We start from the raw sequence: 14,092 nt of genomic DNA on the forward strand, positions 1-14,092 counted from the left end.
TAGTCGCCCACAATGCTATCCCGGCGGTCACAGACGCTCAGATAGGCCACATAGCCCTGTCTGACCATGCCCCGATTTCTTTGATGCTGAAGCTACAACAGGAGTCGCGTGGTCAGTCCTGGTGGAGACTGAACGAGTCTCTCCTGAAGGACCCTGAGACCCACGCAGACCTGCTTAGGGAATTAGAAAGTTACTTTGATCATAACCGTGATTCTGTTTCCAACCCCCTCATGTTATGGGCGGCTCATAAATGCTACATTAGGGGCATTCTTATTAAACATGGTCATAGACTCAAAGTGGCCAAAACTGAGGCTCTCTCCAAACTTATTGCCAAGTTGCATGCGTGTGAACAACGACACAAATCCCAGCCGACTGCTGCGCTGGAGGTGGAGGTGAGAGATCTTAGAGAACAAATCAGAGATTTCTCTCTCTTTCAGGCTAGAACCAGACTCATGTGGGTCCGCAGGACGTATTATGAATATGGAGTCAAGTGTAGTAGGTCCCTAGCGAACTCCCTGCGTGCCCAACGCAACGCGTCCTTCATTCCAACCATAACCTCCCCTTCGGGTGCCAAACTTCATGATTCACGGGAGATAGCGGAGTGTTTCCGATCTTTCTATGAAGCCCTTTATAACTTGCACCCCCGGGACTCAGGAGACGCCCTCCAGGCCGGCACAGCGGCCATTGACGAGTACCTAGCTTCGGCAAACCTCCCGTCGCTGGTTCCCCCGGACCCACATCTGATTTTCCAATTGAATTTCCAGCCGCTTCTAAAAAATTTTGCCGTAGATCTAGAGAGGTGGTCAAAGTTGGCGACCTCTTGGTTTGGGAGATGCAATGTGCTCAAAATGAATGTAATGCCCAGACTCTTGTACCTATTACAAGCCTTACCGATAAAAATCCCCCAATCATTTTTTAAAGCCATGCGCTCCATCTTTATTCGATACGTATGGCAGGGCAGGCCTCCAAGACTCAGCCGAACATTACTGCTCAGATCAAAAGACAAGGGAGGGATTGGCCTCCCAGATCCGGCATGGTACTATACGGCGGTGCACATGAACAGAGTAGTTGACTGGTGCAGACACCTGAAGGATAAGCTGTGGGTTCGTCTGGAGCGTGAATCCGTACCATTTCCAGGTTTGCCCTGGAGTGGACCGGGCTGGTCGGGAGCGACGCAGGCACACCCACTCATTGAGCCAATGTTACAAGAGCTAGACAGATATTTTACCCTGATGGGCGTGCCCAGTTTCCCTTCGCCCATGACTCCTATTATTGGACACCCACGCTTTGAACCCGGCATGACGGAAAAGTCTTTCCGCCTCGACCCTGACCGGGACCTTGTGCGGGCCTCTTCTTTTCTTGGCCCTAGGACGTGGACAGCGGTCTCCACTATGTACGAGGCGTTAGCAACCACGGCCCTGGGACAGTGGAAGCTTGCCCAACTCTCCCACTTCTTGAAATCTTTGCCAAACAGTGGCGAATTCCGCAGACCCCTAACATCGTTTGAGGAGGTATGCTCAGGAGAGGAACCGACCCGAGGGTCTCTTTCCCTGTCATATCGCATCCTACTGGACCAACTCTCCCAGGGTAACCTGGTGTTCGTGGAAAAATGGGAGCGAGACCTGCATGTCCGGCTCTCGCCAGACCAGAAGAACCGCGTGCTTCTTTTTGCGCACAAGTCATCCCTATGTAGTAAATACCAGGAAATAGCTTATAAAATTTTGACCCGATGGTACAGGACCCCCACTGTCCTGGCGGCTATGTTTCCCGGTCACAGCCCTTTGTGCTGGAGATGCGGTGAACAAGCCGGCACGTTACTACATATCTTCTGGGAATGCCCTCAACTGGCCCATTTCTGGAGACAGGTTCTCAATATCATTTTTGACCTCACGGCTATTGATCTCCAGAACAACGCAGCTGCGATCTTCCTCAATCTGACCCCACTCTCGAGCAAGAAGTACCATAAATCTCTCTTAAAACATCTTCTGAGTGGGGCCAAGGCATGTATACCTAGCATGTGGAAACAGCAGGCCGCTCCACTGGTGTCTCACTGGTTTGCAAGAGTTTGCGACATCTACCGTATGGAACAGCTCACATCAGCGTTAGGCGACAGGGAGGAAGAGCACACTGCTCGTTGGTTGTCTTGGAGCCTGTTCAGGTTTTCCGACGCATACAGATCCTATCTGTAGGCTCTGGCACGTGTATAGAGGGAAGGGTCCGGTCGCGGGAACCCATCGGAGTCCTCTTTCTTTCTCTCCCTTCTCGTATACCACCCTGGTTCACTCTCTCCCCCGTCTGCCTCGTAGCACTGTTAGCCCCCTATAACTTTCATTCTTTCTACCCCCATACCCTTCTCCTGCCCATTTGCTCCCCCCTCTTTCCCTACCCCCTAACTCCCAAGTATAATTAAAATACATGGTGATTGCAAGGATCTTTTCGTTTTGTTCCCTCGATTTCCCAGCCAGGGGTTGGCGGCCCTCGGGGTGGTCCCGGCTGAGCTCTTTGACCAGTAGAATGAAGGTGACCGATGTTAGAGGCCCCTCAGTTTGGGCCTTGAGGGGGATCGCCCCGGGGACTGCCCTGGTTTATAAGTAGACACTGGGGTGCCAGATCATTAGAGTGGGATAATGTGGTGGCCTAGCCACGGCTGGGGCTGCTGCTGACATAAGTTGTTAGGTTTCCCCCGGTCCCCCACAAAGTATTAACTATGTATTTTTGTTAACCTGGAAAACTGAGGGATCTATGTCTTTTACTCTGTATTACCTGCAATCCGTAAATAAAGAATAAAAAAAAAAAAAAGTCACTAACCAGACCAGATCCTTCTATGGCACCTGGTCTTCCCAGGGAGTCTCCCATCCAGGTACTAACCAGGCCTGACGCTGCTTAGCCTCTGAAATCAGACGACATCGGGTGCTTTCAGGTTGATGTGGCCGTAAGCGTTCTCTTCAAGACACGCCCAACCCTCTTGACAAACGCCAAGATGGTCGCCTTGAGAAACAAGCAAAAAAAACAGGTCAAAGCCAACAACATAAAAAGAAGCCTATGGGCTTACAGCGGACCTTAAAAGATGGGACCCACTAGCTCTGTCATGGTTCGGACGCTGTAATGTGTTGAAGATGAACACGATGCCACGACTTCTGTATCTACTACAAGCCTTACCTATCAAAATACCCCAGACTTTCTTTCATGCGGTTCGCTCAATCTTTATCAAGTTCCTCTGGCGCGGAAAACATATGCGCATTGGTAGGGCAATGCTATTGCGACCGAAATTGCGGGGAGGTATTGGCTTCCCGGACCCTGCTCTATATTACACAGCGACGCACATGACACCGGTGGTTGACTGGTGCCGGTGTTCTGCCATATACTGTCCGGTCATGATATAGTGTCCGCGCCGTACTGCGCATGCACAGTACGGAGCAGACGAAGCTTCGGAAAATCTCCAAAGCTGAACGCCGCCTGCGCGGTGAGTGGAGGTGGTAGCCCCACCATCCAAGCGGACATAGGGTTGTGAATATTAGAGGGTCCCTTGCAGGCGAGCTTCGCTCGCCACGCTTCGGGCTTTGCCTCGCTGCGCTCGGCTCTTTTATATTCTTACTCTATGTCCACTTGGATAGTGGGGATAGAACCTGGACTCAGTGCGCAGGCGCCGTTCATGCTCGGCAATTTTCGGAATGCGCAGTACACAGCGGACACTATCCGATGGGGGACCATATGTGATAAGACACCGGCATGGGGAACTGAAGCTATGGGTCAAGCTAGAGCAGGAGATGGCGCGGGTTCCACTGGCTGGTCTGCCTTGGGCGGGGAGGCCATTGGAGCCCTGTGTGACTACTCACCCGTTAATTGGCCCCTCGCTCGCCGAGATGGATAGTTTTTTTCACCTTTCCCACCTGACTAACTTCCCTTCTCCTATGACCCCAATTATTGGACATCCTAGATTCCCTCCGGGCCTGTCTGACCAGGCCTTTACCAGGCAAGCCCCGAAAGGGCTTCTGAGAGCAGCCCTATTTCTTGGACCCACGGGCTTGATTCCCATGGGGACCATACTGCTAGAGCAAGTACCTGTTGCATTGGATAGCTGGAGAGCTAGACAGCTAATCCATTTCCTCGGATCACTACCTAACCATTCGTTCTTCTCTAGACAATTCCACCCCTTCGAGGAACTTTGCCTGGATGATGGCCCAGTTCGTGGTTCCCTCTCTAGGTCCTACCAAATCCTGACAGACGCACAATCCTCCACGGATCCACCCTTCCTAGCTAAATGGAAAAGGGACTTACAAACTACATTCTCCAAACCACAGAAGGACAGAATACTCTTTTTCGCCCAAAAGTCGTCACTCTGCAGTAAATGTCAGGAGATCTCATATAAGCTGATCACACGCTGGTATCGTACACCGGTGGTGTTGGCCAAAATATTCCCCGGTCAATCTGACCGCTGCTGTCGCTGTGGACCAAATGTGGCACCATTCTCCACATTTTCTGGGAAAGCCCTAAATTACAAACATTCTGGCAGCCTGTCCTGAGACTCATCCACAAGTTCACAGACATTTCCTTAGCCAATGATCCCGCAGCAGTTCTTCTCAATCTAACTCCTATGTCGAGAAAGCGTTATCATAAGTCCTTACTTAAACATCTCCTCAATGCAGCTAGGGCCTGCATCCCAAGTCAGTGGAAAGAGCAATCTGCTCCAATGGTGACCCAGTGGTTCACAAGGGTAAATGATATTGAACGAATGGAAGACCTGACTGCCACAAATGAGGGATAAAACGGAGGAGCATGGGAACAGATGGTTCTACTGGACCCAGTTTCGCTTTTCGGAAGAATACCTCCGCGAGACATAGTAAGCTCATGGTGATCGTTGGAGATCGCTGTTCCAAACGTTGGACAGCTGATGAGCTGGTGAGCCGAGGGCGTCTCTTGCTCCCTGGGAGGGGACCCCATCCTATCCACTCTACCCACGACACCCCCTTACCCCTTCTTTTCCTTTTCTGCCATTTCCTTCCCCAATCTTCTCTTTCCCCTTCTCCCTCCTTTCAGTTCTACTATTTCCCTTCTTAACTCAAAAAAGGGAAAAGAAAATGGTATGTTCCGACCCCATTTGACTACTACACAATACTCTTCCCCTATCTATGGATATCTAAACTCTTCGAGGGTAGCAGGGCTAGTATCAATAATATTTTAAGTGGTAGAGGATCCCAACGAGATGGAGCTTTAATCTCATCTTGATATGACCGCAAAGCTGTACACGTGCTATTTTCCTCAGACGTCTTACCATTGGCTCTGATATCCATGCAATATGATCATTTGTTTGTAACTATTTGTATCACACATTCTGTGAAGTTGCCTTTGCATTGTATGTCGCATACTACTAAATAAAAAAACAAAAAAAACAGAAGCCTATGGCACCTGGTATTCCCAGGCGGTCTCCCATCCAGGTACTAACCAGGCCCGACACTGTTTAGCATCCGAGATCAGACGAGATTGGGCTCTTTCAGGGTGATGCTGCTGTAAGCGATCTCTTTGGGCACTCTCAACCCTCTTGACAAATGCCAAGATGGTCACCTTGGGAAACAAGCAAAAAAAAGAAAACGAATCAACGCCAACAACATAAAAAGAAGCCTACAATAACTGGTAATCCCAGGTGGTCTCCCATCCAGGTACTAACCAGGCCCGACTCTTCTTAGCCTCCAAGATCAGATGAGATTGGGTGCTTTCAGAGTGATGTGGCCATAGGCAATCTCTTCAGGCACTCTCAACCCTCTTGACAAACACCAAGATGGTCACTTTGGGAAATAAGCGAAAAAAAAACAGGTCAACGCCAACAACATAAAAAGAAGTCTACGACACCTGGTATTCCCAGGCGGTCTCCCATCCAGGTACTAACAAGGCCCGACTCTATTAGCCTCCAACATCAAACGAGATCGGGTGCTTTCAGGGTGATGTGCCCGTAGGCAATCTCTTCAGGCACTTTCAACCCTCTTGACAAACGCCAAGATGGTCACCTTGGCACTTTATGCAGGCCACCCTGGAACATATAGGTCTTGGCCCCAACATGATGAGCTGGGTAATGTCGCTTTACTCCACGCCATCGGCAGCGGTACGGGTGACCGAGTGGTGCTCGGACTCTTTCCCCATCACTAATGGGACGAGGCAGGGGTGGTCTCTGTCTCCCCTAATTTTAATTCTGACACTGGAATCACTTATGTGTCACGTTTGGAATGACCCGAATATTACTGGCATATCCAAACCCTCGGCACACCACAAAATTGCGGCGTACGCTGACGATCTAATTTTTTCCGTCTCCAATCCACACATTTTGCTTCCCAAAATACTTGCGTCTCTACAGCGACACGGCAGCCTATCAAACTATAAAAACAATTGCGCCAAGTCGGCTGTATTGAATATATCGGTCCCGGATGGTGAGGCCAAGAGGCTCCGCACCTCTTTTCCATTCTACTGGGCTGAAAAATCTATACGTTAACATCGCAGCGGATTTAGCGCAATTGTACCTGCTTAATTTTGTCCCTCTCCTGGATAGACTGAAATCTGATTTGGGAAACTGGCATGCTTTAACACTGACCTGGTTCGGGCGCTGTAATGCATTCAAAATGATGGCCCTCCCTCGGATCTTATACATGTTCCAGACATTACCGATCCGGTTACCCCCAATTTTTTTCAGACAACTGCAGGTGCTGCTCCGGGACTTTATTTGGGCGCGCAAACTGCCCAAAGCCCGTTTGCAATTGCTTGCCAGACCAAAGGACAAGGGGGGTCTGGGTCTCCCAGATCTCAGACAATACTACAGAGTGACTCTGCTAGAGAGAGTCGTTGATTGGCATTGTAATGGCCCACACAAGCAGTGGGTGGAGATGGAGATTGAGGATGGATCCATTCCCCTATTGACCTCCCCGTGGCTCCTGTCCTCCCTACCAAAAGACCTCAGAGGTCACCCCGTAGTGGGAGCTAGGTTGGCTGTTGTGCGGAGGTTGTTCCGCTGCACACACATTGCTCCCCTGCCATCACCAATGACTCCGGTTATAGGTAATCCAGACTTCCCACCGGGATTTACCAACAAGAAACTGCGACAGTTGACAGTGGTGGGGAAACAGCATCTGGGAGAGGTGTGGCCCACGGGAGGGCTCCCGACCACGCAAACTGTCGCCGAGCTTTCTGACCCTCCGCTTGACTTGTTTAGTGCTTATAAACTTTGTCACTTTCTTCTGGCCATACAAAGGGCCCCCTACACTCCTAGAGACCTGACACCCTATGAATCCATCTGTCACAAAAGGGAACCTGTGCGACACACCCTCTCCCTCCTGTACAAACTATTGAGTAGTCAGGAGGAGGAGTCGACCCCCACCATTTATCCACAAATGGGAGAGGGACTTAGGCATCACATTTACCCCACAACAGATAGGGAAGATCCTGACCTTAGTACATAAAGCTTCCATCGCAAACCAATATCAAGATACAAGATAGTCTCACGCTGGTATAGAGTCCCATACCTTCTGAATAAAATGGATAGATCGATCCCGGATGTTTGTTGGAGGTGAAATTCAGATATGGGGACCATGGGACACCTTTTCTGGGCATGCCCGACCTTGAGGAACTTTTGGGTTCCCAGTAGCGTGCCTTCTACACTTGACCGAACAGCCTGTTCGAAAATACAAAAAAACCCTCACAATGCAACTCCTGAATGCTGCCCGGGCCTGCATTTCCGCACTGTGGAGGCAGCCTCAGCCCCCATTCAAGGTGCTGTGGTATTCCAAAGTCAATCATATTCTCCGGATGGAAGAATTGACCGCCACCCTTCACAACACTGAAGAGGCATTTAGTGTTACATGGAGGCCCTGGAGGTATTTCACTGGTACTCGAGACTACATTCGGGAGGTGAGCAGTGCCTCCGTCCCAGAAAACGACTGAACATCTAACGTTTACCTACGTAGGCCATGTCTGCCCTGGGTGGCATTCCCCCCCTCCTTTTTGTCTTTATTTTTCTTTTTTTCCCCGTCGCCATCCCCCCACCTCCTCTCTCTCCGTCTTTGCACTCTCTTCTTCCCCCGTCCTCCCTTTTGACTATGCCTTGTCTCCTTACTAGCCTTCGGGACCCAGAAGAACCCCAGGGTTCTGGACATGACCGGCTCATATTTTACTCTAGTTCACGTAGGTCATGATAAGCTGGCTCGCTGTGGTCCCAGTTGTTCTCCATGATTACATTTGTCCGAACGGAGCTGCACTAGTTATACTGTACTACATGTCGGAGGTGGGGTTTCTCTATTTTCTGCATGAAACTGTAGGACTCCCCTCTGAGAACCCAGAAATATTTGGCTGCCTATTTTTTGTTAGCATGTAATTGTGACCCTGGGTCATGCTGTATGGTTGACTGTTATATTTATGTTGTTCTACTTAATAAAAGAATAATAAAAATAAAAAAATAAGTCAATGCCAACAACTTAAAACTAAAGCCTATGGCATCGAGAAATCCCAGGCGGTCTCCCATCCAGGTACTAACCATGTCCCAACCCTGCTTAGCCTCTGAGATCAAATGCACGCTCAACCCTCTTGACAAACGCCAAGATGGCCACTTTGGGAAACAAACAAAAAAAACAAGTCAACGCCAACAACATAAAAATAAGCCTGCGGCATCTGGAAAACCCAGGAGGTCTCTCATCCAGGTACAAACCAGGCCCAACCCTGCTTAGCCTCTGAGACCAAACAAGATTGGGCGCTTTCAGGGTGTTGTGCCCGTAGGCAACTTCTTTGTGCACTCTCAACCCTCTTGACAAATGCCAAGATGGTCACCTTGGGAAACAAGGGAAAAAAAACAGGTCAAAGCCAACAACATAAAAAGAATCCTACGGCATCCGGAATTCCCAGGCGATCTCCCAATCAAGACACTAACCAGGCCAGATCCTTCTATGTCACCTGGTCTTCCCAGGCAGTCTCCCGTCCAGGTACTAACCAGGCCTGATGCTGCTAAGCCTCTGAAATCAGACAAGATCGGGTGCTTTTAGGGTGATGTGGCCGTAAGCGTTCTCTTCAAGACACGCCCAACCCTCTTGACAAACGCCAAGATGGTCGCCTTGAGAAACAAGCGAAAAAAACAGTTCAAACCAACAACAAAAAAAGAAGCCTATGGCACCTGGTATTTCCAGGCAGTCTCCCATCCAGGTACTAACCAGGCCCGACACTGTTTAGCCTCTGAGATCAGATGAGATTGGGCGCTTTCAGGTTGATGGGGCCGTAGATGATCTCTTTGGGCACTCTCAACCCTCTTGTTGGGCACCTGGTATTCACAGATGGTCTCCCATACAGGTATTAACCAGGCCGTACACTGCTAGGCCTCTGAGATCAGATGAGATTGTGCGCTTTCAGGGTGATGTGGCCATAGGTGTTCTATTTAGACACTCTCAACCCTCTTGACAAATACCAAGATGGTTATCTTGGGAAACAAGTGAAAAAAAAAAGGTCAACGCCAACAACATAGACCCTGGCGGTCTCCCATCTGACCCAGACCCTGCTTAGCCTCTGAGATCGGGCGCTTTCAGGGTGATGTGACCTCAGGCGAACGCTTTGGGACATACTCAAAACTCTTGACTGATGCTAAAATGGTCACCTTGGGAAACAAGCGAAAGAAAAACAGGTCAAAGCCAACAATATAAAAAGATTCCTACGGCACCTTTAATACTATCTAGGCCGGACCCTGCTTAGCCTCTGAGATCAGATGAGATCGGGCGCTTTCAGGGGGATGTGGCCGTAGGAGATTTCTTTGGGCTCTCTCAGCCCTCTTGACAAATGCCAAGATGATCACCTTGGGAAACAAGCGGAAAAAAAAACCCATGTCAACGCCAACAACATAAAAAGAATCCTACGGCACCTGGTATTCCCAGTTGGTCTCCCATCCAGTTACTAATCAGGCCCGACAATGCTTAGCCTCCGAGATCAGACAAGATCAGGCACTTTCAAGGTGATGGGGCCATAGGCGATCTCTTCGGGCACTCTCAACCATCTTGACAAACGCCAACATGGTCATCTTGGGAAACAAGCGAAAAAAACCAAGTCATTGCCAACATTGGAGGCTAAGCAGAGTTGGGCAATCAGTTTCCTTGCCTGAAATAGGCATCTCAGAACTGCCATCTGGCTACTTCCCGAGTTTCCAACTCCTTCAACTAATCCCAGGAGACAATACTTCGCCCCCTTCCTGGTGGAGGTTCCAACCAACCGATCAATGGTTCCTGTCACCTCTGTCCAGTAGCGGATCAACTTCGGGCATCTCCAAAACATGTGCATCATGTCTCCCCCCATGTTCCCGCACCGGGGGCAACTTGCGTCCGGCCGTTCGGCCAAACTGAAAAAGTTTACGAGGAGCATAATAGGTTCTATATAATAAGAACAGATGTGACATCCTGTGTGAGGAGAGCCACAATTCACCACAGGCAGGATTCCTGTGGCCAATTATAGCTCAGGGGGGTTTAGTACACACCCCACACTATATAAGGCCGCCAGCACGGCGGCCTTGTATAGTGTGTTGCGGTGGTCAGGGAAAGAGGACGATAGGCAGGGACAGTGTCTTTACTGCTTGGGAACCTAGCACTGTTACAGTGGGTGTTATGTGCCTCCTGCACAGTACACACCTGAAGCTACACTTTATTACTGGTGTTCAATTTCTGCAATACATGCATCTGCAGTGCAGAAGTTAGAGTCGGTGTTGTGTGCCTCCTGCACAGTATACACCTTATTGCTGGTGTTCTGTTTCTGTAATACAGGAACCTAGCACTGTTACAGTGCTAGGGTGTACAGAGAAGCTGGTATATATAGAAGACTACAGCATACAGAAGAAAGGCTAGTGAATACAGAATACAGGTTTCGTGTATGTAGATAGGCTTGAGTATACAGAGATGCTAGAGTAAACAGTGAGGCTGGGGTACACAGAGAGGCTAGTTTAAAGACAAATACAAAGATGTTAGTGTATATAGAGAGGTTAGTGTATAGAGAGAGTCGAGTGTATACAGAAAGGACAGTGCATATAGAGAAGCTAGTGTATACAGAAAGGGTATACATGAAAGCTGACATTCTATACAGAAGACTGGGTAGTGTATACAGAGAGACTAGTGGGTACAGAAGACAGGCTGGTGTATTCTAGCTAGTTTTTACAGTCTAGTGTATACAGAAGACAGGCTGTGGTATACAGAGAGTTTAGTGTATTCAGAGAGTCTAGTGTATACAGTCGGCGAGTGTATACATAAGACTGGCTAGTTTACACAGTGTTTACAGAGATGCAAGGGTGTACAGAGAAGCTGGTATATATAGAAGACTACAGCATACAGAAGAAAGGCTAGTTAATACACAATACAGAAGACTCGTGTATGTAGATAGGCTTGAGTATACAGAGATGCTAGAGTAAACAGTGAGGCTGGGGTACACAGAGAGGCTAATTTAAAGAGAGATATACAAAGATGTTAGTGTATATAGAGAGGTTAATGTATAGAGAGGGTCGAGAGTATACAGAAAGGACAGTGCATATAGAGAAACTAGTGTATACAGAAGACAGGCTTGGGTATACATCAAATCTGACAGTGTATACAGAAGACTGGGTAGTGCATACAGAGAGTCTATTGGGTAAAGAAGACAGGCTGGTGTATTCTAGCTAGTTTTTACAGTCTAATGTATACAGAAGACAGGCTGTGGTATACTGAGGGTTTAGTGTATTCAGAGAGTCTAGTGTACAGAGATGCAAGGGTGTACAGAGAAGCGAGAAGCTAGTATATATAAGGCTAGTGAATACAGGCTAGTGAATACAGAATACAGACTCGTGTACGCAGATAGGCTTGAGTATACAGAGATGCTAGAGTAAACAATGAGGCTGGGGTACACAGAGAGGCTAATTTAAAGAGAGGCTAGTATATACAAAGATGTTAGTGTATATAGAGAGGTTAGTGTATAGAGAGAGTCGAGTGTATACAGATAGGACAGTGCATATAGAGAGACTAGTGTATACAGAAGACAGGCTTGGGTATACATCCAAGCTGACAGTGTATACAGAAGACTGGGTGGTGTATACAGAGATTCTAGTGGGTACAGAAGACAGGCTGGTGTATTCTAGCTAGTGTTTACAGTCTAGTGTATACAGAAGACAGGCTGTGGTATACAGAGGGTTTAGTGTATTACAGAGATGCAAGGGTGTACAGAGAAGCTAGTATATATAGAAGACTACAGCATACAGAAGAAAGGCTAGTGAATACAGAATAAAGGCTGGCTTCTACGGAGAGGCTACCACTACGGAGATGCAGAACACTATCTAGGGTATATAGAGAGGCTAGATTATACAGAGAGGCTAGTGCATAGAGAGAAGCTATTGTATATAGAAGCCTGGTTAGTGTATACAGAGAAGCTAGTGTGTACAGAAGAAAGGCTAGACAGGCTATAAAGAGAGACAAGTTTTTACAGAAGACAGTTTGGGGTATACAGAGATGCTAGTTTATACAGAGAGACTAAAGTATACAGAAGACTGGCTAGTGTATTCAGAACATAGGCTAGTGTATATCGAAGACAGGCTATTGTATGCAGAAGACCGGCTAGTGTAAACATGCTGGTGTATATAGAGAAGGCTAGTGAATTTAGAGGGTATGCTAAGTGATAACAGAAGACAATCTGGGCTATACAGAGACATTTCATCATTTCATCTAGCTCACATCTCTAATGGAGTTTGTCTCATTGCCATGTTATGCCTTTTCATTCTTATGCTAAATATAGATCACTACACGATTTTAATCATCCACATCAAGCATGCAATAAAACTATCATATATCAAAATAAACCATGTACTCTTTTGCTCTATTTTGCATATTTGTAACGGGACTGTGAGTATGTGACAGTCCTGACACACCATCCTGACTTATTTTTCTATATTTCTTATTAGAAATGGAGAGTACTATCTCAAAATCCGCTTAAATCTTTTCACTTCGATGAGTTCTACCGCTAATTGTACCTTAATGCAAAATGTTCACAAAACCATCCATTTGCTACCAGACATGCTGCACATACTAAGAGTAATGTAAATATCGCTCTCTAGCGATGTAAACAGTTTTATTGCTTTTCTGACATTGACCGAGTATCTCTGACATTAACTGAGTATCTCTCTGCACTTGGATCTTAATAATAATAATAATAATAATAATAGGATTGTGTAATGCAAAGATCAACTAGTCTAATATAAGCTTTCTCATTGGTACCGGCATATCCTTTAAATTTAGACTAACGCAACTATTTCTCGGCCATTTTCAAGCTAAGCTTTCAATCTCTTACCTTTGAACAGCGATACTTCCTCCCTACAATATTAAGCCATTTAAATGTCCTATTGGTCGCCTATATTATACAACTCTCTGAAAACCCTATATGTAGAGAATAAAACTAGTCTTACATCTAAATAAAACAGTTTTATTGCTCAACCAAGTATCAGCTGTCATGACAAATAAAGTTTCCACTGTTTGACTCTATTTTCTGTATTACTTCTTTTTCTCCACCTTATCTGTCACAGTTAAAACACAGTGACAAAACATTTCTTTTTACCGCAGCAAAATGTGAGAAAAGCAGTGTAAGCCGTCTTTCTGCCATATGCAACCATCTCTCGCTACCTCTATGCAATAGGATTCTCTTTCCAGTGGAAACGGAAAACAGTCAGTGTAAGCCGTCTTCGTGCGTAACAAAATTAATGGAACGATTTACACGTTGGAATTTGCAAACTACGTCAATTTACTCTTAAATAATGTACCTTTGCATTTATCCCTTGACTTTGCAACTTATCCCTTGATCCTTTTTGTGTGTTCACTTTATCTCGACCTATATATACTGCCTCAATATTTTCCTAATTGGTTTTGCTATACTTATTATTATTATATTATAGAGATTACTAACTCTAAATCATTGTAAACCTAACCATAGTTATAATGTCTACAGCTAATTTTACGTTAAAGCAAAATTAAGAGTAATGCAACCATCTCTCGCTACCTCTATGCAATAGGATTCTCTTTCCAGTGGAAACGGAAAACAGTCAGTGTAAGCCGTCTTCTTGATTTACACGTTGGAATTTGCA

At 46.9% G+C, this 14,092-nt stretch overlaps 3 pseudogenes; all 3 read right to left on the bottom strand.

Moving 5' to 3' along the window:
* Positions 1-5,394: 5,394 nt before the first annotated feature.
* LOC143958675 (5S ribosomal RNA) lies at positions 5,395-5,513 on the bottom strand (annotated as a pseudogene).
* A 103-nt stretch (positions 5,514-5,616) lies between these two features.
* LOC143958381 (5S ribosomal RNA) lies at positions 5,617-5,735 on the bottom strand (annotated as a pseudogene).
* Positions 5,736-9,865: 4,130 nt separating this feature from the next.
* Positions 9,866-9,984, bottom strand: LOC143958732 (5S ribosomal RNA; annotated as a pseudogene).
* Positions 9,985-14,092: the final 4,108 nt, after the last annotated feature.

Source organism: Lithobates pipiens, unplaced genomic scaffold (genome assembly GCF_037356315.1).
Source record: "Lithobates pipiens isolate NorthernLeopardFrog02 unplaced genomic scaffold, aLitPip1_a1.2 Scaffold_61, whole genome shotgun sequence".
Classification (NCBI taxonomy): Eukaryota; Metazoa; Chordata; class Amphibia; order Anura; family Ranidae; genus Lithobates; species Lithobates pipiens.